Consider the following 25,951-nt stretch of genomic DNA (forward strand, 5'->3'; position numbering starts at 1 on the left):
ACAAAAATTATCAATGGAAATCAAATTTATCAACCCATGGAGGTCTGGATATGGAGTCACACTCAAAATCACAGTGGAAAACCACACTACAGGCTGATCCAACTTTATGTAATGTCCTTAAAACAAGTGACAATGAGGCTCAGTAGTGTGTGTGGCCTCCACGTGCCCGTATGACCTCCCTACAATGCCTGGGCATGATCCTGATGAGGTGGCTCCTCGACAGTCTATGGTGCAATGTGGTGTTGGTGGATGGAGCGAGACATGATGTCCCAGATGTGCTCAATCGGATTCAGGGGAACGGGCGGACCAGTCCATAGCATCAATGCCTTCCTCTTGCAGGAACTGCTGACACACTCCAGCCACATGAGGTCTAGCATTGTCTTACATTAGGAGGAACCCAGGGACAACCGCACCAGCATATGGTCTCACAAGGGGTCTGAGGATCTCATCTCGGTACCTAATGGCAGTCAGGCTACCTTTGAAAAGCACATGGAGGGCTGTGCGGCCCCCCAAAGAAATGCCACCCCACAGCATTACTGACAGACCACCAAACCGGTCATGCTGGAGGATGTTGGAGGCAGCTGAACGTTCTCCTCGGCGTCTCCAGACTCTGTCACGTGCTCAGTGTGAACCTGCTTTCATCTGTGAAGAGCACAGGGTGCCAGTGGTGAATTTGCCAATCTTCGTGTTCTCTGGCAAATGCCAAACGTCCTGCACGGTGTTGGGCTGTAAGCCCAACCCCCACCTGTGGACACCGGGCCCTCATACCACCCTCATTGAGTCTGTTTATGACCGTTTGAGTGGACACATGCACATTTGTGGCCTGCTGGAGGTCATTTTGCAGGGCTCTGGCAGTGCTCCTCCTGCTCCTCCTTACACAAAGGCGGAGGTAGCGGTCCTGCTGCAGGGTTGTTGCCCTCCTACGGCCTCCTCCACGTCTCCTGATGTACTGGCCTGTTTCCTGGTAACGCCTCCATGCTCTGGACACTACGCTGACAGACACAGCAAACCTTCTTGCCACAGCTCGCATTGATGTGCCATCCTGGATGAGCTGCACTACCTGAGCATCTTGTGTGGGTTGTACACTCCGTCTCATGCTACCACTAGAGCGAAAGCACCGCCAGCATTCAAAAGTGACCAAAACATCAGCCAGGAAGCATAGGAACTGAGAAGTGGTCTGTGGTCACCACTTGCAGAACTACTCCTTTATTGGGGGTGTCTTGCTAATTGCCTATAATTTCCACCTGTTGTCTGTTCCATTTGCACAACAGCATGTGAAATTGATTGTCAATCAGTGTTGCTTCCTGAGTGGACAGTGTGATTTCACAGAAGTGTCATTGACTTGGAGTTACATTGTGTGTTGTGTTAAGTGTTCCCTTTATTTTTTTGAGCAGTGTGTATGGGAGTAACTGTCTGCAAAGAGGGGCCCTAAAACAACTATACCCCCATATAACCACATGCTAACAGTGGCCCAATATAATTGCAGACCTCAGTCCCCAGACATATTGCCCCAGCTGTCTGCCACTGTCATTCCATATTTACTCCAACACTCCTACGCAACCCACCCCACCCCTCCCATGCTTTTACTACTAAGTACCCTCACGGCCAGCCGCGTGCCTTCAGCTCAGGGCAGGCTCTCCTCCAAGGTCTCCAGGCCTCTTTATCTGATACGCTTCAGCTCCTCCCCAGCAGGCAGCGCTACTGAGATGATGGGGCATGCTGATTATAGCGCAGCGGACATGCCTGCGCACGGCACCTTCATTATGCTAACTCCTGACGGCCACTGTGTTTTAACCTGTTAAGGATCCATGACGTACCGGTACGTCATGAGTCCACTCCCGTTCTGTGACGTGTCAAAGTTGATCGCCGCGTCTAAAATGAAACTAAAACATTGCTGGTTAGCGAAATCGCGGCATCTCGAACAGCTGAGACACAGCAGGAGGATCCCTACCTGCCTCCTGGTGTCCGATCGCCGAATGACTGCTCAGTGCCTGAGATCCAGGCATGAGCAATCAAGCGGCCGAATCATTGATCACTGGTTTCCTATGAGAAACCATTTATCAATGTAAGAGATCAGTGTGTGCAGTGTTATAGGTCCCTATGGGAGCTATAACACTGTAAAAAAAAAGTGAAAAAAAAAAAAAAAAAGTTTGAATCACCCCCCATTTATTTGAACCACCTCCCATTGAATCATTTTCCCATTAAAAAAAAAAAAAACCAGTGTAAATAAAAATAAACATATGTGGTATCACCGCGTGCGGAAATGTCCAAATTATTAAAATGTATAATTAATTAAACTGTACGGTCAATGGCGTACGCGCAAAAAAATTCCAAAGTCCAAAATAGTGTATTTTTGGTCACTTTTTATATCATGAAAAAATGAATAAAAGCGATCAAAAAGTTGTATCAATGCAAAAATGGTACCGCTAAAAACTGCACATCATGGTGCAAAAAATGAGCCCTCATACCGCCCCATACGCAAAAAAATAAAAAAGTTATAGGGGTCAGAAGATGACAATTTTAGTAGTTATGATTTTTTTCAGAAGTGCGACAAAATCAAACCTATATAAGTAGGGAATCATTTTAATCGTATGGACCTACAGAATAAAGAGAAGGTGTCATTGTTACCGAAAAATATACTACGTAGAAACGGAAGCCCCCAAAAGTTACAAAATGGCGTTTTGTTTTTTTTTCAATTTTGTCTCACAATGATATTTTTTTCCGTTTCGCTGTAGATTTTTGGGCAAAATGACTGACATCATTGCAAAGTAGAATTGGTGGCGCAAAAAATAAACCATCATATGGATTTTTAGGTGCAAAATTTAAAGAGTTATAATTTTTTAAAGGTAAGGAGGAAAAAACGAAAATGCAAAAATGTAAAACCCCCGGGTCCTTAAGGGGTTAAAGTGGCAGCGGCCGCTAGAGAGGTATGTGTGGCCGCCGGCCCCAGGGTGACAGTGTGATTGACTGACTAGCGGCTGCTCCACTGGAGCCATGAAAAAAAATAATGAACAAGAGTCGGGCCCAGTGGGGCCCTCTGGGGATCCGAGCCCCTTATTGGGGTACTGGTTGTACCCCCCTGATGGTGGCCCTGGCTAGACAACTTGCCACTATGACAGCACTAAGGTGTAAACCAGGGTTTCCCAACCAGTGTGCCTCCAGCTGTTGCGAAACTACAACTCCCAGCATGCCCGGACAGCCTTATGCAACAGCTGAAGGCACACTGGTTGGGAAACACTGCTGTAAAGTCTATATCAGATGACTTCTGACACTATGTGTGGGCGCCCTTGGCAGAGACCTGTGTATATGCAGCTGTATGGAAAATTGTCGGGCAAAGTACATGAGCAGGGATGGTTATGGGGAGTAATAAGAGAGAGAAAAAATGGGTGAGGTCTGAATGCCAGGGAGAGGAGAGCAAAACTGTGCAGATGGTGCAGGGATCGCCACTGCAGCTGCGGGTAAGTGGCCTTGTCTGGGACAACATTCCATAGAAGGGACGGGCACTGCTGTTTGCATTGTGGATGGAGACCATTGGGAGCATTGCTCTGCCTGCTTTTCTGGACTTGCTCGGTTTCCTTTTAAACCTTTATCACAAAAAGTAGAAAGTTGTCCGCGGAGGACATTGGAAGGGCGAGAGCGCGCGGCTATGCGCCCCGCGGAGTGCACGCGGAGGGGTTACGCGCCCTGCGGTGGCCACGCGCCTGGAGCTCGCTGGGCTGGAAAGTTGGACGAAGCTGCCTGAAGAGGGCAGAGAGGGTGAAGCTGGCAGCACACACTGACTATAGTGAGCAGCTCCTTCCGTGTCATTAGGTGTTGTATTGTGTAGTGTCATTATGATGCTGTATAATGAGATACATTGTTTCACAAACGTTAGTTGCGATTCCCATGGAAAGGAGGAAGCAAACAAGTCTCATCCTCTGCAGACTCCTCTCCTGTCCGGACGATCGATCCACATACTAAGGGACCTGGATACTAGGTAAGCCCATGAATTTCTTTATACATTTTTCTGGTTATTATAGATAATAAATAGTCAAATTTATAACAATAATATTTTGGAAACATTGAATTGTTTTGTATCAGTTCTTAGATACTTATTATTGTTTCATGTTCATCCGATTAGCGAAAGTAACTTTTTCTTTTATAGATCAATAGGATTTATTTTATTATTATTATTATAATAATAAAATATATATATATATATGTATTTATTTATTTTTTATTTTATTTTATTTATTTATTTATTTTATTATTATAATAAAAAAAAAAGAAAAAGAAAATCATCCTATTGATCTATAAAGGAAAAGTAACTTTAGCTGATCGGATGAAAATGAAATAATATACAAAAGTACAGGAACTCACCCAAGATTTCCACTCAAGGGCTGGTCTGGCCGGACTTCTGCTAATGGGAACAGTGGAAAAAGTGCAGGAACTCAGTTCCCACACGTTCCTGCAGGACTCGAGCCCTGTACAAAACAATTCTTGTTGCCAAAATATTATTGTTAAAGATGTGACAATGTATTATCTGTAAGGTTAGAATGACAACAAATAGAGAAGTTGGAGGAATGGCTGAAGTTATTCTTTGCTTTGGGACTTGTTCACACAGAAATTGATTTCATTCTCCTGTTCATCTGTGTAACATTTGTAAAGATCCAGGCAAAGGATCAATAAGTAGATTTATATTGTACGGCAGTGGTCTTCAACCTGCGGACCTCCAGATGTTGCAAAACTACAACTCCCAGCATGCCCGGACAGCCGTTGGCTGTCCGGGCATGCTGGGAGTTGTAGTTTTGCAACATCTGGAGGTCCGCAGGTTGAAGACCACTGTTGTATGGAATAGTTCTTTATTTGCAGAGATTTTTTGCAGTAATTCCGCCAGACAGTCATAATGCATATACATTGTAGCATGTGTGATATAGCTGCTGTAGCTTTTTCCCTGGGGGTGGGGGTTCTGTACGTTTCTATGTTTAACCCCTTAAGGACCGGGTTTTTTTCCGTTTTTGCATTTTCGTTTTTTGCTCCTTGCCTTTAAAAAATCATAACTCTTTCAATTTTGCACCTAAAAATCCATATGATGCCTTATTTTTTGCGCCACCAATTCTACTTTGTAATGACGTCAGTCATTGTGCCCAAAAATCTACGGTGAAACGGGAAAAAAAATCATTGTGCGACAAAATTGAAAAAAAAAAACCCGCTGTTTTGTAAATTTTGAGGGCTTCCGTTTCTACGTAGTACATGTTTCGGTAAAAATGACACCTGATATTTATTCTGTAGGTCCATACGGTTAAAATGATTCCCTACTTATATAGGTTTGATTTTGTCGCACTTCTGGAAAAAAATCATAACTTCATGCAGGTAAATTAATACGTTTAAAATTGTCATTTCTGACCCCTATAACTTTTTTATTTTTCCGTGTATGGGGCGGTATGAGGGCTCATTTTTTGCGCCGTGATCTGAAGTTTTTAACGGTCCCATTTTTGCATTGATAGGACTTATTGATCGCTTTTTATTCATTTTTAAATGATATAAAAAGTGACCAAAAATGCACTATTTTGGAATTTGGATTTTTTTTGCGCTCACGCCATTGACCAAGTGGTTTAATTAACGATATATTTTTATAATTCGGACATTTCCGCACACGGTGATACCATATATGTTTATTTTTATTTTTATTTACACTGTGTTTTTTTTTTATGGGAAAAGGGGGTTGATTCAAACTTTTAATAGGGGAGGAGTTAAATGATCTTTATTCACTTTTTTTTCCACTTTTTTTTGCAGTGTTATAGCTCCCATAGGGACCTATAACACTGCACACACTGATCATTGTTATCCCATAGGGACCTATAACACTGCACACACTGATCATTGTTATCCCATAGGGACCTATAACACTGCACACACTGATCATTGTTATCCCATAGGGACCTATAACACTGCACACACTGATCTTCTATGCTGATCACTCGTTTCTCATAAGAAACCAGTGATCAGCGATTCTGCCGCATGACTGCTCATGCCTGGATCTCAGGCACTGAGCAGTCATTCGGCGATCGGACAGCGAGGAGGCAGGTAGGGGCCCTCCCGCTGTCCTGTAAGCTGTTCGGGATGCCGCGATTTAGCCGCGGCTATCCCGAACAGCCCGCTGAGTTAACCGGCAGCTTTTACTTTCACTTTTAGCCGCGCAGCTCAGCTCTGAGCGCGCGGCTAAAGGGTTAATAGCGCGTGGCGCCGCGATCGGCGTTGCGCGCTATTAGCAGCGGGTCCCGGCTTCACTATGACGCCGGGCCCGCCGTGATATGATGCGGGGTTACCGTGTAACCCCGCGTTATATCACGGGAGCAGGACCAAGGAACGTACCTGTACGTCCTTGGTCCTTAAGGGGTTAAGGGCAACAGAACCTTAGTATTATTCTGTAGAAGAACAGGTTTTGTGGCTTCCGGGGTAGTTTCACACATTGTGGGAAATAAATTAGAAGTGTCTAAGGCTAGGAACAGACATAACGTTTGTACGGCGTTTTTTATGGAAAGGGGGGGAGGGGGAAACCTGTCCGCCAACATTTTCCACTTGTGCGTTTTTTGTGTTTTATTTTTCACAAAGTGGACTGCCTTAGTATAGGCCAGTAGTCTCCAAATTGTTGACCTCCAGATGTTGCATAACTAACTAGTGTTGAGCAGCATAGGCCATATTCGAATTCGTGATATTTCGCGAATATATGGACGAATATTCGTCATATATTCGCTACATTCGCATATTCGTAATATTGGCATTATATTTTCTCATATGCGAAAATTTGCCTATGCAAAAATTAGCGTAAACGAAAAATCGCATGTGCGGAAATTAGCATATGCGAAAATTCGCATATACGAAAATGTGCATATGCAAATTTTCCTACATGCGAAAATTCGTTCGCCAGTCTCACACAGTAGTATTAGAGCCTTCTTTACACCACACAAGCTGGAAGCAGAGAGGGGTGATCACTGTGATGTGTACTGTGAAAAAAAATACAATATTCGTAATTATGAATATATAGTGCTATATTCGCGAATATTCGCAAATTCGCGAATATGCGATATTCGCGAATAAAATTCGCATTGCGAATATTCGCGAGCAACACTAATAACTACATCTCCCAGCATGTCCGGGCATGTCGTTTTGCAACATCTGAAGGTCCACAGTTTGGTGACCAGTGGTCCCCAAAAAAAGCCATACTGGTTGCCTGGCTTTTTTATTTTTATTTATTTTTATTTTTTGTTTAAAAAATGCTGCAGGAAATATGAAATGCCACATCTAGACGGGCTTTGTTTTGCTTTTTTTTTCTCTTTAGTAAATTGCAACATGCTAAATTTAAATTTTGGCATTTTTTTCCTCCCATTGACTTCAATGGGAGAAAAAAAAATGACAGAAAATTTGCAGCGTGTATTTAATTCACATTTTTTCTGGAGTTTTTTTTTCCCCAGATTGTTAAACGGAAATCCTTGAGTCACACGATAATAAAAAATCACATGACTTGTAATGAATAAAGGGATAAACCCACTAAGGCTAAGGTTCACCCGGTGGAATGTCTCCGACACACATTTCACAGACGGCGGGTGCCGAAAAAACATGCCATACCCCTGGGTAATGCGGTGTCTCTATAGATTCCAATGCATTTCTGAACACATTCCGCAGAAAGAACTGACATGTAAAGTATTTCTGTGCAGAATCAGAATTTACAGAAATCCCTCAGTGTGCACGGTCCAGCACAATCCCAGTGAAAACACTTGGACTCTGCAACCAAATTCTCAAGCAGAATTTTTATGCCAAATTTCACTTGGAAAGTCTGGTGTGTGAACATAGCCTTATACACATTATTTTTGGAAAAATGCTACAAAAACAGCATCTTGAGAATAAGAATTTGAGGGGGGGGGTATTTTTTTGTGCCCCCCCCCCCCCCCCCCCCCCCCAAAATGGCAAGCATTCATTATGTGGGAAAGTTCTGCTAAAGGATGAAAACCGAAAAAAATTAAAAATGAATAAATGCTGGTATGGCTTTCAATATTTCCTACCTACTCCCAGCTAACACCTGGCCACAGCATTTTTGGCACCAAAAAAAGCCATACAGCGATTATGTTATTTAAGGACGCAGGTCATTTGGGCCTTAAGGACTGAGACAATTTTATTTTTACGTTTTCGTTTTTTCCTCCTCGCCTTCAAAAAATCATAACTCTTTTATATTTCCATCCACAGACTAGTATGAGGGCTTGTTTTTTGCGTGACCAGTTGTCCATTGTAATGCCATCACTCACTTTACCATAAAATGTAAGGCGCAACCCAAAAAAATACTATTTGTGTGGGAAAATGAAAAAGAAAACCGCAATTTTGCAAATTTTGGATGGTTTCGTTTTCAAGCCGTACAATTTACGGAATAAAATGACATGTGATACCATGATAACATACTTTTCTATTACTGTTGTGCTTTAAAAAAATCGCAAACTGTTTAACCAAATTAGACCTATAACTTTTTCATTTTTCCGTATAAGCGGCGGTATGAGGGCTCATTTTTTGCACCATGATTTTTACTTGTTTTTTGATACCATATTTGCTTATATAAAACTTTTAATACTTTTTTTATACATTTTTTGGGAATAAAATGTTATAAAAAAAAGCAGCTATTTTGGACTTTTTTTTACGTTCACGCCGTTCACCGTACGGTTTCATCAATATTTTATTTTAATAGTTGGGATATTCACGCACGCGGTGATACCAAATATGTATATTATGTTACACTAATATTAGTTTTACACTTTTTGGGGGTGAAATAAGGAAAATGGGACAATTTACGTTTTTATTGGGGAAGGGGGTTTTTCACATTTTTTTTTACTTTAATTTTTTACTTTTATTTTTACACTTAAATAGTCCCCATAGGGGACTATTTGGAGCAATCATTCGATTGCTAATACTGTTCAGTGCTATGCATAGGACATAGCACTGATCAGTATTATCGGTCATCTTCTGCTTTGGTCTGCTCGATCGCAGACCAGAGCAGAAGATCCATGGAAGGCAGCGGAGGCAGGTGAGGGGACCTCCGCCTGCCATGCTGGATGATCGGATCACCGCGGCAGCACTGTGGGCAATCCGATCATCCATTCTAGTGTCCGCAATGCTGCAGATGCTGTGATCTGTATTGATCACGGCATCTGAGGGGTTAATGGCGGACATCCGCACGATCGCGGATGTCCGCCATTACGGGCGGGTCCCTGGCTGCTATCAGCAGCCGGGACCTGCCGCGCATGACGTGAGCATCGCTCTGATGCTCGCGGTTATGCATAGGACGTAAATGTACGTCCTGGTGCGTTAAGTACCAGCTCACCAGGATGTACATTTACGTCCTGCGTCGTTAAAGGGGTACTCCAGTGGAAAACTTTTTTTTTTTTTTTTAAATGAACTGTTGCCAGAAAGTTAAACAGATTTGTAAATTACTTCTGTTAAAAAATCATAATCCTTTTAGTACTTTTTAGCAGCTGTATGCTACAGAGGGAATTCTTTACTTTTTGAATTTCTTTCTTGTGTTGTCCACAGTGCTCTCTGCTGACACCTCTGTCCGTGTCAGGAACTGTCCAGAGTAGCATAGGTGTCACGCCGAGCGCTCCGGGTCCCGCTGCCTCTGCATGCAGCGCTCCGGTCAGCACAGCTGACCGCGAGCGCTGCTCCCATGTCACCGGAGGGGACGCGATCCGAGGCACGGGACGTGCCCGCTCTCGGATTGCACCCCATGTTTCTCACCTGCCCCATCCTCCTGCTCAGTCCCGGCGCGTGCGGCCCCGCTCTCTAGGGCGCCCGCGCGCCGGGTCTCTCAGATTTAAAGGGCCAGTGCACCATTGATTGGTGCCTGGCCCAATTAGTTCCAAGCACTCCCTACATTATAAATGTCCACTTCCCCTTCCTGTCCCTGCTGGATCTTGTTGCCTTGTGCCAGTGAAAGCGTTCCCTTGTGTCCATTGCCTGTGTATCCAGACCCTTGCCGTTGCCCTTGACTACGAACCGTTGCCGCCTGTCCTGACCTTCTGCTACGTCTGACCTTGCCTTTGCCTAATCCTTGTGTACCGCGCCTGACTCAGCAGTCAGTGAGGTTGAGTCACTATCGGGTGGAACGACCTGGGGGTTACCTGCCGCAGCAAGTCCATCCCGCTTTGCGGCGGGCTCTGGTGAAAACCAATAACCTCTTAGATTCCGTTCCCCTGGTACGGCCCACGCCATCACCTCACTGACACAGAGGATCCACCACCTGTGTACTTCCTGCATACCAGTCCGGGTCCTGACAATAGGTTTGCTATGAGGATTTTCTCCTGCTCTGGACAGTTTTTGATATGGGCATCAGGTGTCAGCAGAGAGCACTGTGGACGACACAAAAAAGAAATTCAAAAAATAAAGATTTTCCTCTGTAGCATACAGCTACTAAAAAGTACTGAAAGGATTAAGATTTTTTAATAGAAGTAATTTGCAAATCTATTTAACTTTCTGTCACCAGTTCATTATAAAAAAAAAAAAAAAAAGTTTTCCACCTGTGTACATCTTTAAAGAAAATCTGTCATCAGTGTCACCTGCACTAACCTGTCTGTACAGACAGATAGTACAGGTGAAACTGATGACAACGATACTTAACTGTCCTCGCTCCGTGCTCCCGTTCTCCAGCTATCTTCCTCCATATCTGCGTTGCGGGGCCGACTTAGAGCATGCGATGGCTTCAAACAGAACGCCGGCTCAGCGAGGCGCAGGATGGACTCTTGGAACAGTCAGGTAAAACAAAAGAAGATTTATTGCTCAGCTTCATCAGGCATGACAAGGAAAGGTAAGGTGCTTATTTATAGGGATAAAAATTAACCCTCTCACTACCAAAGTGGTGAGGGGAACCTTATCATTAAAACATTACTGAGATATATAATTCTTGCACATAGCTTCAATTTGCAATAAACCTGCACATGCAACAAATTGACAAATTAAATAACCAACAGAAAAATGTATACCGGTACATATACACATAAAAATATCTGCATAAAATATATTATATAAAAAATATGAAAATAGTCTTAATAAAATATATAAGGGTCATGTATAAATAACCACAAGCATGTAAATCTAACAAACATCAAAATGCGAAGCACCCGATGCGAAAAAGGCAATAAGCTGTAATATCGCATCTGGCGCTTCAGAATTCAGGGAACAATCTCTGTGGTCTCATTCAGACCATGCGGCACTAATGTAGACATCTTAAATATCCAAAATGACTCACGACTGATGAGTAATTGGTAATGATTTGTAGTACATGAATAAAGAAAAGCATAGATCCGGTCACCGACTTTAGATGAAACAGCCAAGCACTGGTATAATGTGGTTCGGAAGCACAGATGCTGTTCTTCCCTGTTGAAGACTTAACGTTTAATAAATCCAAGGTTAAAAAAACATTCCAGTGATGGGAAGCGATCTGTCACTCATAAAAATAGGAGTGAAACTCTGACGCGTTTCGAACATAAGCTCTTAGTCATGGTAATAATATCACCTTACTTAGGGGTTTAAATACACAGGTACAAATGAGGCAGACCTCATTTCAGATGCGCCCACTGGCCTTCAGAACCGGAACTGACGCAATGATTCATCAGACGTCAAGTTCACTACACCGGTGCGGCGTAATCACACCTTCTTACTTGCCATTGTAATGCCGAAAGCCAACACTTGTGTATTCAAAAAATGCTTGCCGCACAGTGTGAAGAGACACCAAGATTGCTTCACATTTGCGGTGTAATCGTATCCACACCTGCTTTCTTACTATTGAAACAACAGAGGGTGGAATATATGCATATACTCATGGAACCGCATTATATGATCCAGAACCCTGTGTATAATTTATGTATGTCAATGATCCATATGAAAAGATAAACATATATAGATAAGACATTTCATTCAATTATCGCACGCCGTAGACACAAACCAGGTATAACAAGTATATGAAATCCGTAATGGTATACAAATCAAAAAGTTTCGTTTTTTCTCAGACAAAGAGCAAGACATATTTAAGAATGCAAAGCTCGTATATAACGCTTTTTTAGTTTTATTGTTAAGAGGTATCATACACCAAACAAATAATGTTCATTGTGAACCACGTTCAAAGCTTGAAACAAATGAGAACAGTTTGTTTAACTTTCTTCCCCCATCAACCCAGTGTGACACATGGCACAGAAGAATACACTAAATTAGATGCATGAAAATACAGTCATGGACGTAAATGTTGGCACCTTACAGAAAAGGATTGCAGTAACACATGTTTTGCTATACACGTGTTTATTCCCTTTGTGTGTATTGGAACTTAACCAAAAAAAGGGAATAAAAAAAGCAAATTGGACATAATGTCACACCGAACTCCAAAAATGGGCTGGACAAAATTATTGGCACACTTTCAAAATTGTGGAAAAACAAGATTGTTTCAAGCATGTGATGCTCCTTTAAACTCACCTGGGACAAGTAACAGGTGTGGATATAAAAATCACCCCTGAAAGCAGATAAAAAGGAGAGATAAAAAGATAAAAAGAGTTCACTTAGTCTTTCCATTGTGTGTCTGTGTGCCACACTAAGCATGAACAACAGAAAGAGGAGAAAGGAACTGTCTGAGGACTTGAGAACCAAAATTGTGGAAAAATATCAACACTCTCAAGGTTACAAGTCCATCTCCAGAGATCTAGATTTACCTTTGTCCACAGTGCGCAACATTATCAAGAAGTTTGCAACCCATGGCACTGTAGCTAATCTCCCTGGGTGTGGATGGAAGAGAAAAATTGATGAAAGGTGTCAACGCAGGATAGTCCGGATGGTGGATAAGCAGCCCCAAACAAGTTCCAAAGATAATCAAGCTGTCCTGCAGGCTCAGGGAGCATCAGTGTCAGCACGATCTATCCGTCGACATTTAAATGAAATGAAACACTATGGCTGGAGACCCAGGAGGACCCACTACTGACACAGAGACATAAAAAGGCAAGACTACATTTTGCATAAATGAACTTGAGTAAGCCAAAATCCTTCTGGGAAAATGTCTTGTGGACAGTCTAGACCAAGATAGAGCTTTTTGGTAAAGCACAGCATTCTACTGTTTACCGAAAATGGAATGAGGCCTAAAAGAAAAGAACACAAAATTTATTTAAAAAAATACATTAAGCCCTTGGGGACGGAGCCCATTATAACCCTAAGGACGGAGCATTTTTTTTTGCAAATCTGACCTCTATCACTTTATGCATTAATAACTCTGGGATGCTTTTACTTATAAATTTGACCCCGAGATAGTTGTTATCGTGAAATATTCTACTTTATGTTAGTGGTAAATTTACGTCGATACTTGCATCATTTCTTGGTGAAAAATTCAAAAATTTAAGGAAAATTTTGAAAATTTTGCATTTTTCTAACTTTGAAGCACTCTGCTTGTAAGGAAAAAGGGACATGTCAAATAAATTACATATTGATTCAAATATACAATATGTTAACTTTATATTGGCATCATAAAGTTGTCATGTTTTTACTTTTTGAAGACATCAGAGGGCTTCAAAGTATAGCATAAATTTTCAAATTTTTCCCAAAAATGTGAAAATCAGAATTTTTCAGGGACTAGTTAAGTTTAGAAGTGAATTTGATGGTCTTTATGTTGGAAATCCCCTGCAATGGACCTAATTATGAAAACTGCACCCCTCAAAGTATTCAAAATGACATTCAAAAAGTTTGTTAACCCTTTAGGTGTTTCACAGGAATAGCAGCAAAATGGAGGAGAAAAATCTAAATCTCAATTTTTTACACTAAAATGTTATTGTAACCCCATTTTTTTTTCATTTTTACAAGGGGTAAAAGGTAAAAAGGCCCCCAAAACTTGTAATTAATTTTCTCTTGAGTAAGGAAATACCTCATATGTGGATGTAAAGTGATCTGCAGGTGCACTAGAGGGCTCAGAAGGGAAGGAGCAACGGTGGGATTTTGGAGAGCGAATTTTGCTGAAATGGTTTTCGGGGGGCTTGTCCCATTTAGGAAGGCCCTATGATGCCAGAACAGTAAAAAAAACTCATGGCATACTATTTTGGAAACTACACCCCTCAAGGAATGTAACAAAGGGTACAGTGAGCCTTAACGCCCCACAGGTGATTGACGAACTTTTGTTAAATTGGGACATAAAAATATTTTTTGACAGTCTGGGCATTCTTGTAGTTGTAGTTATGCAACAACTGGGGAAGAACAGTTTGGAGACCACTAATTAGTGGTCTCCAAACTGTGGCCCTTCAGATTTTGCAAAACTACAACTCCAAGCATGCCCAGACTGTCCAGGCATGCTGGGAGTTGTAGTTCTGCAACATATGAAGGGCCAGATATTGCAGAACTACACGCCCAGCATTCCTGACTCTGGGCATGCTGGGAATTGTAATGTTGCAACATCCGGAGGGCTGCAGTTTGGAGACCACTGTATAGTAGTTTCCAAACTGTGCCACTTCAGATGTTGCAAACAGTCAGTGCATGCTAAAAATTTTAGTTTTGCCACATCTGGAAGACCACAGTGGTCCAAACTGTGGCCCTCCAGATGTTGCAAATCATTACAACTCCCAAAATGCCCAGACAGCTTTTGGCTGTCTGGGCATGCTGGGAGTTGTAGTTTAGCATTTTTTAGAAGGCCACAGTGAAGATCACTTATCGGCAATCTTCACTGCAGCCTCCTCCACCACAGCACCTTCTGGCCGCACTCCTCCTGCTCCATGCCACCGCGGCCACTGCTCCGATGTTGCCCGGTAAGCCGGCCTTGCTCCTCCCAGAGCTGGGGAAATTAACTGACCGACCAATAGCAGGGAATAGGAGGAGGTGTCCAGAGGGAAGGGGGGAAAAAAAGGGTGAAATCTGGGTGCATTAAGGGTAGCATAAATCACATACATCACATATAACACAGCTGAGATTTCACGAGGTACGATCATTACAGTATTTGGAGTGCAACCATGGGTTCCATATCTTGACAAATTTATCATGAGATCTGAGAGCCCTATGATGCAATTCCTCGAACCTGCATATTTGGTGAACTTTTTTGAGCCATTCCTCTACTGTGGGTGATTCAGAGCTTAACCAGTGTATAGGGATAATGGATTTAGCAGCAGCTAGCATGTGCGATATCAGGGACTGTTTACAAGGTGAATATCCCAGGCAAGGCATGCTTAGCAGAACTGCCGCAGGCGACAGTGGAACCAAAGCACCCATTACCTCTATGCGATTAACAGCGTTCCAGTATTGTTGTATTACAGGTCAAGTCCACCATATGTGTGCATGAGTACCCTTGTGCCTTTGACAGCGCCAACATAGATCTGACTCAGCCAACTTCTGTGTGTACAAAAACTGCGGGGTCTTGTACCACCTAGAGACTAGTTTGTAGTGTGATTCTTGTAATCTCACACACCTCGACAATCCCTGAGAGTGACTAAGTATGAGGTCGATATCAGCAGTGGACAAGGATAAACCCAGTTCTGCCACCCATGAGGCTACAAAATGGGGTGCAGTGCTAGTCATCTTAGAACGTAAGAGGGTAGAGCATTTAGATAACCGTCTCTGTTTGGGACGAGAGTCAAGGATCAGATTCTCAAATTAGTTTAGATCTCTCAGTGGGCCAAATTAGCGCCAGAGATCTGAACAGAATGAAACAAAGTTAGCGACATGCAAAAAAGATTACCGTTGATGGGGCAACAGGTCTCGAAGTGTGTTAGCTGTTGGTGCTCCTCCATCCCCGAACAACTGTGATACCGTAATTTTACTGAGCCTATTCCACATAGGTCCATAAACTGGGGATCTCCTCCCCACAGCTGCTGCCACTAGACTAGCGGGTAATAAGGGAGAAATAGCTGGAGCAAGGCTTGGAGAGAGGTCAGACCAAGTAGACATGAGTCCAAGGAAGAGCAGATTAGGAGAACTAGGCAGGTATCTCACTTTACGGGGAAGCCAAAGATCATGTAAAAGATCTTGTTCCAAGGTCCCATCCTCCCTGTGTAAAACTGGCATTAATTCTCTGGACGGGGAAACCAGGTCCAGCCATCTCTGAAGCTGAACAGCTCTATAGAGTTCTCTGACATCTGGTAGGCCTATCCCCCCCCCCCCCCCCCCCTCCTTAGGTTTCCTAGTCAGAAGGCTATGTGCGAGTCTAGGCTTCTGTCCTTTCTATACATATCTGGAGAAAATAACTCTAACATGCTTAAAGAAGGATTGGGGGAGTGAGATTGGCAACATGCGTAGGGTGTACATAAGTTTTGGGAGAACATAACAGTTGAGGACATTCTTCCTACCTAGCCAGGAAATCACAGGTAAGTTATATTCCCTCAACATAGTGGATATCGTTTTCAGTAGGGGCTTATAATTGAGCTCAAAGATATCAGTAATAGATTTCGGTATGTGTACCCCAAGATATTTCAAGGAGTGGGCAGCCCAAAGGAACGGCAGAGGATACTTTAGACTCCAGGGATTTAGAAAGTGAGATATTTAGAAATCTCAGCCCGCGGAACACACTCTGAACACCCTCCTACAGGGCTGGTAGGGTTGAGCAAATAAAGAAATAATGTAATGAACAACAAGACAATGAAAATAAGACTAAGTACATGAGAACAGAAAGAGTCAGGAACAGAAGTATGTTAGTGTAGCAGAGAGTACAGCTAGAATCTGGAGGCACTTCTTCAAAGAACAAGAGGATTAGCCAGATCAGAGAAGGAAGAGGATAGCCAGGCTGAGTGGGCAGGAGGGGCAGAAGTAGAAGTAGTCGGGGTGAATGTGGAGGAGGAAAGGAGGGGGGGGAAGAAGGGGAAAGAGGGAGAAGACTTAGGAAAGACAGAGCAACGGGGAGAATAACAAAGCGATGGGGGGCGGCGGAGGTGGAAGGGAGGAGTAACAGAAATGGGAAAGGAGTAAAGCCGAGGGGAGGAGGACAGTAAAGAGAGAGGGTAAGAGTGAGAGTGGAAAGAAAAGAGTGATCGGAAAAGGGTGCGGAGGTAGAGAGTGAGGGGCAGAGAAAAACAGGTATACCGAGAGAAACATAGAGGGAAGAGAACATCTATGCAATTTAGTGGCATTTCTAGTGGCATTTTTAGTGGCAATTCATATTGATATCCTTGTAACAACGAGAATTCATCGGGAATGAGGGGATCCCACTGTTACAACATCTACAGGACACAAAAATAGATAAAAATATGGTCCACGAACGGGCGAGGTAGCAAGAGGAACTCTGAAAGCGTCTAGTGGGGTGGCAAGTCAATACCTAAAGGACTCGATATTAGGGGCAGTCATTAAGGGACCGAGCAAAGCTCCTGAGGATGTCAATCACCTGCACCCCATAACATTACCACAAACACCCGGCATGGTCTCTGACAGCTTCTAATTTTGGTGCATGTAGTTATGATTTTTTTAAAGTACTAAAATAAAACCTATATAAATTAGGTATCCTTGTAACCGTATGGACCTACAGAATAATGGTATGGTGTCAATTTTACCGAAAAGTGCACTGCATAGAATCGGAAGCTCCAAAAGTTACAAAATGACATAATAATCCAATATTGTAGAAGAAGATGGCAGCACTCACCGGTACAGTAGAAAATCTTCTTTATTGAAGATATAGTGTAGCCCAGCCTGGACGCCAAACAGAATTAGCTCCGAATAATATGCCAGTTACGTTTAAGAATCATTTTTATTTCCTTTGCCCCACAATTATAGTAACCTCTCCGGATAGCCCTTGGTTGAAAAGCCTTTCCTCAAAATGACCGCCTGGATAGAAAAATCTGGATCCAATGTGCAATTTGTGCGTATTCTGAGGTATTGCCCATAAGGAACGCATTTCAGCCAGTTAGGATAATGGGCACTACTGTATTCCAGAAAACTATTTATGTGTATATGTATATATTTTTCTGTTGCTTTTCCTCTCCCACAAAGTTTAAGTAGGAAAACTGGGCAATGCTGAATGATAAAAGCATCACGTATACACAGACAGCCACGTTTTTCAGTCTTGTAAAATAAGCGTATGCTTCACTGAACTAAAAAACAAAACGTATACCACACAGTCAAATTTTTTTTATCATGATATGATTGATGTCTTAAATGGCTTCTGTTATAAGTATACATGGGGGAGTCTCCTGATATACATGGGGGAGTCTCCTGATATATACCTCCAATGTATGCTGTGATATTCAGTGTGATGTCATATTAAAGAGCATCCTAACCTGCTGGTAGAGGCTAATGGGAGTTTACACTGAGAATTATTACCGTATTTTTCGTCCTATAGGATGCACCGGCGTATAAGACACACTCAATTTTTAGGGGCAAAATCAAAAAAAATAAAGATTTTGAACCCAATAGTGGTCTTCAACCTGCGGACCTCCAGATGTTGCAAAACTACAACTCCCAGCATGCTGTCCGGGCATGCTGGGAGTTGTAGTTTTGCAACATCTGGAGGTCTGCAGATTGAAGACCACTGCAGGAGGAGCTAATACTCACGTGTCCCCGCTGCTCCGGACCCGTTACCGCTGCCCTGGATGTCGCTCCATCGTTGTCGCTGTGTCCCCGTCGCTCTGGAACGTCTCTGCTGCCGGCCGGGTATCCTCGCTCTCCGTCGCCGCCATCACGTCGTTACGCACGCCAACGCACGTACGCGACAACGTGATGACAAGGAAGGAGAGCGCCGGCCATACAGGGGATCCCTGAACGGAGAAGACACCGAGGAGGCAGGTAAGGTCCCTCCCGGTGTCCTGTAAGCACTAACCCGGCTATTCAGTCGGGCTGTTAGGGACTGCGGCGGTCCCGAACAGCCCGACTGAACAGCCGGGTTGGTGTCCCTTTCCCTTCAGACGCGGCGGTCAGCTTTGATCGCCGCGTCTGAATGGTTAATATAGGGCATCACTGCGATCGGTGATGTCCTGTATTAGCCGCGGGTCCCGGCCGTTGATGGCCGCAGGGACCGCCGTGATAGGGGTGTATTCGCCGTATAAGACGCACCGACTTTTTCCCCCCAGTTTTGGGGAAGAAAAAGTGCGTCTTATACGGCGAAAAATACGGTAATTATAATTTTTTTATTAGGCTTTCCTGTGTTTCGTGTCTTTGTCATTCCATTTTATTGATATGTAAACCCCCCACTATTCCTGCCCGCTCCTCTAACAACACTTCCTCATGAATACTGAGCTGCCCCTTTAGGGTCTATTCACACGTACAGTATCTAGCGCAGATTTGATGCGCAGGATTTTCTGCTGCAGATTTCAATGTAAACTGAATGACTGAGCACAGCTTGAAATCCTGCGCATCAAATCTGCGCAGAACACTGTACGTGTGAATAGACCCTTACAGTGATGTAACTCAAGGCCACAGTATTCATGATGGGGGGTTGTTACAGGAGCGAACGGGCAGCCATTTAAGTGCAGCAAGGGCTATGGAAACACTTTATGGATTATATTTTTTTGGTTGTTCCATACATTTTATGATAAAATGACAGGTGTGATTACGAAGGACAATCGATTCTGCAAAAAACAATCCCTTATATGAGTCTGTAGATGGAAAAATGGAAAAGTTATGCTGCTTAGAAGACGAGGAGGAAAAAGTGAAAATGCAAAAATGAAATTGACTGTGTTCTGAAAGAGGTACTCCGGTGGAAATTTTTGTTTTTTAAATCAACTGGTGCTAGAAAGTTAAAGGGGTTCTCCACTGCCCTGCCTTCCTGACCTCCGCTCACAGCGTCCGGAAGTTTATTACTCCAAACGCTGTGTGCGGGCTTCCATGTTCGAGGCCGTCCCCTCGTGACGTCACGCCCGCCCCCTCAATGAAAGTCTATGGGAAGGGGGCGTGACAGCGATTGCGCCCCCTTCCCATAGACTTTCATTGAGGGGGTGGGCGTGACGTCACGAGGGGCGGGCGTGACATCACGAGGGGGCGGCCTCGAACACGGAAGCCCGCACACAGCGTTTGGAGTAATAAACTTCCGGACGCTGCGAGCGGAGCTCCGGAAGGCAGGGCAGTGGAGAAGAACCCCTTTAATTTGTAAATTAGTTCTATAAAAAAAAATCTTAATCCTTCCAGTACTTATCTGCTGCTGTATGCTCCGGAGGAAGTTGTGTAGTTCTTTCCAGTCTGACCAGTACTCTCTGCTGACACCTCTGTCCATGTCAGGAACTGTCCAGAGTAGGAGCAAATCCCCATAGCAAACCTCTCCTGCTCTGTACAGTTCCTGACATGGACAGATGTGTCGATAAAGAGCACTGTGGTCAGACAGAAAAGAACTGCACAACTTCCTCTGGAGTATACAGCAGCTGATAAGTACTGGAAGGATTAAGATGTTTTAATAGAAGTAATTTACAAATCTGTTTAACTTTCTGAAGCCAGTTGATTTGAAAAAAACATTTTTCCACCAGAGTACTCCTTTAAGTCCAAAATGGGCTGACAATAGTGAGGCTATGTTCACACACTAGAATTTATGTGCAGAATTCTGCAGCAGCATTTCAATGATTTTAGTGGGATTCTGCTGCACTATGGACACGGCAGACTTTCCACGCCAGAAACATTTGGATTCCAGTGTTCGCAGGAAGAATGAACCATGTCCATTCTTTCTGTGGACTCCGCACGGAATGTATTATTGTCTATGAGTGGGCGCATTCCTGTGCTGTCCTAGCGCCGGCATGTCATGCTGGAGCCGCAGGAGATTTTACGTGAGGACATTCTGGGGTGTGAACATAGCCAATGTATTATAATTGTATCTGCTGCAAAACTGCTACTGAATTGTGTTAGAGCAACAGAAGCCCCTCTGTCTCTTCCCAGCTTCCATTGATGGATTTCCAATGAGAGGGTATCAGGATTTCCCATTGCACTGTAAACTTATTTGAAAACCACTATCATATAGGAGCTACATGTAAGTATATTGGCAATCATACTGTAACCAGATATCCGTTTAATATTATTTTTTTATTTTTTATTTCAAACGTTTTATTGAATTTTTCAAATTAAACAGATACAGGTAAGTATCAAACAATAGTAACAGAGTATTGGAAAAGGAACAGACCCGATGGTTAGGGTCAGGGGGGGGGGGAGGGGCCACGCAGGGGCACAATGAGAGAAAAAGGCAATAATGGTACAAGTAGTCCCCATACAGCAAATGGGTACAAATTAGGAGTAACAAGCAAATACAATCAAAAACCACAGAAATGTCAAAAAGAAACCAAAAATGAAACCTGCAAGGTTAAGATCTAGTGTGAAAGTATGTGAGTGTGCTCTCCAGAAACTGAGTATAGAAAAAAAAACAAGAGAGGAAAGACAGGAATGGGGGAAAGAGAAGGAAGTGAAGGGGGGAGAGGACAAAGGACAAGCCAGCAAAGGTGAAAACAGGCTAAACCAGTCCTATGTTCCCAGTGAGTGAGTGACAGGCTCAAGTGAGGCATAGTGAACACTACCAGTCCACAACTCCCACCGCTTTCTAAATCTGGCCTCACCATGATTGGACAGGGCGAATACTCTCTCATAGTCGCACAACAGATTCACCTGGGACAGAATCTCTGATAGGGTTGGAACCACCAAAGATTTCCATTTTCTAGTGATACACAATTTAGTGGTCATAAGAATATGCGCAATAACTGTCCTGGACTCGAAAGGATAGTCAGCGAAGCCTATTAAAAATAAAGCCAAGACCGGAGTCAAGGTAAATCACCTCCCCAGTAATCTAGAAATGACTAATTCAATTCCCCTCCACATCTCCTGCAACATCGGACAGGTCCACAGAATATGTAGCAACGTACCTCTGTGGCCACAGCTCCTCCAGCACATCGGAGTCTATGAGGGGTAAAATACCCCCTGTGCACGGTCTTGGTAATCAGCTCTTGGGGATTTGCACACCTAAACGTCTCCCTTATGAGTCGAAAGGAGTCCTTCCATTGTTCAGAGGTAATCTCAATCTGAAGGTCCCTCTCCCACCTCTCCATGTAGGGAGTCGGTACTAATGCAGACTTATCGTCAAGGAGGTCATAAAATAACGATATGCCCCCGTTGAGGAGTTCGTCAAAGAAAAAGTACCCAACAATCTTGGAGGCAATTTGAAAGATTCCAACCATCCCTTTTGCATGAGACTTCTCATCTGTAGGCTTTTATAGAATTCCCTATGGGGCAAGTTATACCTGTCCCTAAGATACGGGAAATGAACCGTCCCTGCGTTGTCTAACAGGTCACCCACCGTAGAAATTCCAGCAGCCACCCAAGCTGAGAGGTCAATGTCCGGGATAGATAGAGATAAAAGTTCAAGTGGGATATGTCTCGGAGAGCACTTAATTAGTCTCGTAAATCGTTTAAGGCTAATCTGCCATATGTTATGTATAACATTGATAGCGGATAGAGAGGTTGGAGATAATTTTTTACCCGCGAGAGGTGCCAACATCCCAGCCTTCAAGGAACAGTCAGCGCTATAGCTAGATTCCAGGGCCACCCATAATTTACTGGAGTACTCCGACCACCAATGTCTCATCTGGTCCAAGATGGCCGCCCTGTAATAATCTTCTGCACTAGGTCTCCCTAGCCCTCCGGCCCCCCCTACTCCTAGTCATCACTCTCCTGGAGACTCATGGTTTCTTGTTATTCCAAATGAAGGTATCCATCAGTGAGTCAGCCACTTTAAAGAATGAGGCAGGTATGCCAATGGGCAGGGTTCTAAAGAGATAAAGTAGCTTCGGTAGCAATAACATCTTAAATGCCGCCAGCCTTCCAAACCAAGAGAGCATCTGTTTCTCAAAAGCAGAAAGGGAAGTAGAGAGCGTGGTTAAAAGCGGCAGAAAATTTGATTGAGAAAGAGAGGAGGAAGGATAGGTAAGCTGAATACCAAGGTAGGAGATTGATTGCTGCTGCCAGTCCAAGGGGAAATTGGGCCCCAAGGAGTCCAGCTCTGAGGGAGAGATCCCCACCGGTAAAGCCTGAGATTTTGTAACATTTCATTTATAGTAAGAAACACGACTGAAGGAATTCGAGAAGAGAGAAGAGGGAGCCAAGAGAAACTAAAGGGTTGGTCAGGGTAAGGATAATATCATCAGCAAAAAGGGCCAATTTATGTTCTCTTCCCCCAATGGAGATGCCAGATATGCCGTGCCGCAGACGAATTGCTTGGGCTAAGGGTTCTATTGTAAGTAAAAAGGTCAAGGGTGAAAGGGGACAACCCTGTCTGGTGCCATTCGACAGAGCGAGTCTGCCCGACAATGCACCATTAGTAAAGACTTTCGCAACCGGGTTCGAATAGAGTGCTTGTATTGCTGTCGGGCAATCGGGCTGTCAAAGCCAAAGGCTCGCAAGGCCGAAAAAGCGTAGGGCCAACTCACTCTGTCGAACGCCTTTTCAGCATCCAGAGTCAGAAAGATTGCGGGGACCCGTCTACTCTCACAGTGCTGCAATAAGGAAATCACTCTCCTAGTATTATACGTGGCCTGCCGACCTAATGTAAAGCCCACCTGATCTCTACTCAGCAACGATGGCAAGTATGATTGCAAGCGCAGGGTAAGAGTCTTAGCATAAAGCTTAGCATCACAATTAAGCAGGGAGATAGGACGATAGTGTGAGGATAATATCTGAAAAAAGCGCTTATAATATTCCGCAGGGAGACCGTCTGGTCCAGGGGCCTTCTTATTAGGCAGAGCAGCGACCAAATCGGAGCGTTAAGAGCGGAAAAAGCGGAGGAGGAGAGTTTCGGAAGGTTAAGAAAAGAAAGAAAGGCATCAATGGTCTCTTGGGACGGCTGGGGACACAAAGGGTCTCTATGTAGATTATACAAGTCAGCATAGTACTCTTTGAACGCTTCCGTTATCTGGCGGGGCGTTCTCTGGGGCTGGGCAGTCCGTAGGTGATGCAGAAGGGAAATGCGTTGTCTATAGTAAGGGGGTTTCAATTTCCTAGCGAGGAGTGAGCTTACTCTATTATCGTGGAGATAATATGACAACTTAGACCTTCTGAGGGATTTCTCGTAGTCTTGCAACAACAACCGTCTCAAATGCAGTCTTTCTAAGCGAAGATGTTTGTCTGTGTCAGGTGAGAAACGACTCTTCTGAATGGCCTCCAAGGCGGCTACTTTATTAAGGGACTCCGTGAGAGCCAGCGTTTTGCGCTTTTTCAGGGTAGCTCCCAGTTGTATTTAAGGTCCTCTCACCACCGCCTTGTGTGCCAACCAGACAGTCATAGGACTATCATCTGCAGTGGTGTTCAAAGTAAAGTATTCAGTGTCACAGTGAGGACTTTCTCAAGAAAGGCCACATGGGTGTCATTGGCTATTTTTTTAAATATATTTTCAAAGATGAAAACAACCGGAGTCAAGTCGGTGCCGGGGAGCCTGAATCCAGCGGACGATCAGACGGGCTTCTACGTCCAGCAGGTGAGTGCCTTGTAGCACGGTTAGGCCATCTGGAACTGAAGAAAGAACATGCAGCTTGTTGCGATAAGTCACCAGTAATTTTGTGGGGAATCCCCAGTGGTAGGGAATGCCATTACGTCTCAGTTCCTGAGTCACAGGATGGAAGGCTCTCCTAGCCTGGAGAGTCGCAGCCGATAAACCGACATAGAGTGGAATGTCCTCATAAGGGGCCGGCAGAGATTTACGTTGCCTCAAAAACTGAAGTAACAGATCTTTTGTCTTGTAGAAAGTGTACCTAGCCAGTACATCTCTGGGGAGAGTGTCAGGTACAGATTTGGGTTTCGCTACCCTGTGGGCACGATCAATTCTATACAAGTGTTTAGTCAGTTCCCTCACATATTTCAGCAGCTGCGAATTAGGGATTGCCTCTGGAATGCCTCAGAATTTTATATTATTTCTCCTGTTGCGGTCTTCAGAGTCCACCATCTTGTCTTGTATAGCGGAGACTCTGTCCTCCAGAGCATTGTGAGCATCAACAAGGCTGTTATGGGAGGCAGCAAAGGAGGCCATCTTAGACTCTATATGATGGACCTTTTTCCCCAGGGCCCCAACAGAGGACCAAACAGGATACAGCAATGTGGAAAAGTCTTTATGCAATGAAGAATGGAGCAGCAGGAGCATGTCTTTCAATGCTGTCTCTGACACAGCCTTGTCAGGGGTCTGGTAAGAGACAAACAGGTCGCGTTCTTCAACCCCATCTCCTCCAGCCCCAACAGGATCCGCATCCCAGGAATCAGTCACTTCTTCAGGTAGTCTCGGTCTTTGTTTTACGGGGCTGGTATGGGGAGATGAGGCAGAGCAGCAGTGCGATAGTTCAGTGCACTCACCCAGAAGCCCGGTGATCTCGCCCGGCGGCAACAGGATAGTATCGTCTGCATCCTCATCAGGCTCCATGTGGGACGCGGTGTCGCGGTCCGGGGAGGCCCAGTCTGCAGGTAAGTAACAGGCTGCACCCGCTCTGGAGCGATGTTGTGAGGGCTCCGAATGATCGGCAGCAAGGATCGGAGGTCCCGAGGCAGTGGAGCGGTGAGAGATAGGGCTAGCAGCGGAACGTTGAATCAGGAATGAGGCGGCGCCATCTTTGCTCACGCGCGCCGTCTGGGACCCCGGGCTGAAAAATTGCATTAAGGTCCTGTTGTCCCCCAGCTTACTAGCTCTCTTCCTGCCCGATGATGCCATGGTACTTCCCAAGTACAAACAAGTCACTCACAGAGTCACTGGCAGGGTATAGAGGCACTAATCTGAGAAATGGCTGCGGAGCTGTGTGTTTAGGCGGCCATCACCTCCAGCGGCCAGACCACGCCTCCCCGTTTAATACTCTTTCACCACTAATATTTTATAATTCTCCTGTAATACTGCACCACACCTCCAGACAGATCTGAAAGGCTAGATCTGAATGCGGTGCTTCATCTCTGAATCTCTTCTCCTTTATGTCATATGCTGCAAATTCTTAACAAATGAAGAAAATAAATGCTGTAGATCTAAAAGTCCACAAAATCCCCTTAAAGGGGAACTCCGGGACTTAAAGGG

The 25,951-nt window shown here is 44.2% G+C and overlaps 1 protein-coding gene across 4 annotated transcripts in view; it reads left to right on the forward strand.

Moving 5' to 3' along the window:
• Positions 1-3,723: 3,723 nt before the first annotated feature.
• Positions 3,724-25,951, forward strand: part of LOC130275560 (beta-1,3-galactosyltransferase 2-like) — an 82,025-nt gene continuing 59,797 nt past the window's right edge. The window contains exons 1-3 of one of the 4 annotated variants that reach the window (XM_056523667.1): positions 3,724-3,784; positions 3,875-3,976; positions 10,669-10,825. The gene's annotated coding sequence lies outside the window, so the exon portion shown is untranslated. Of the gene's footprint in view, positions 3,785-3,874; positions 3,977-10,668; positions 10,826-20,808; positions 20,900-25,951 lie in introns of all 4 variants that reach the window. The other 3 variants (XM_056523666.1, XM_056523665.1, XM_056523664.1) reach the window with 3 other exon arrangements.

The sequence above is a fragment of the Hyla sarda genome, chromosome 6 (genome assembly GCF_029499605.1).
Source record: "Hyla sarda isolate aHylSar1 chromosome 6, aHylSar1.hap1, whole genome shotgun sequence".
NCBI classification, from domain to species: domain Eukaryota; kingdom Metazoa; phylum Chordata; class Amphibia; order Anura; family Hylidae; genus Hyla; species Hyla sarda.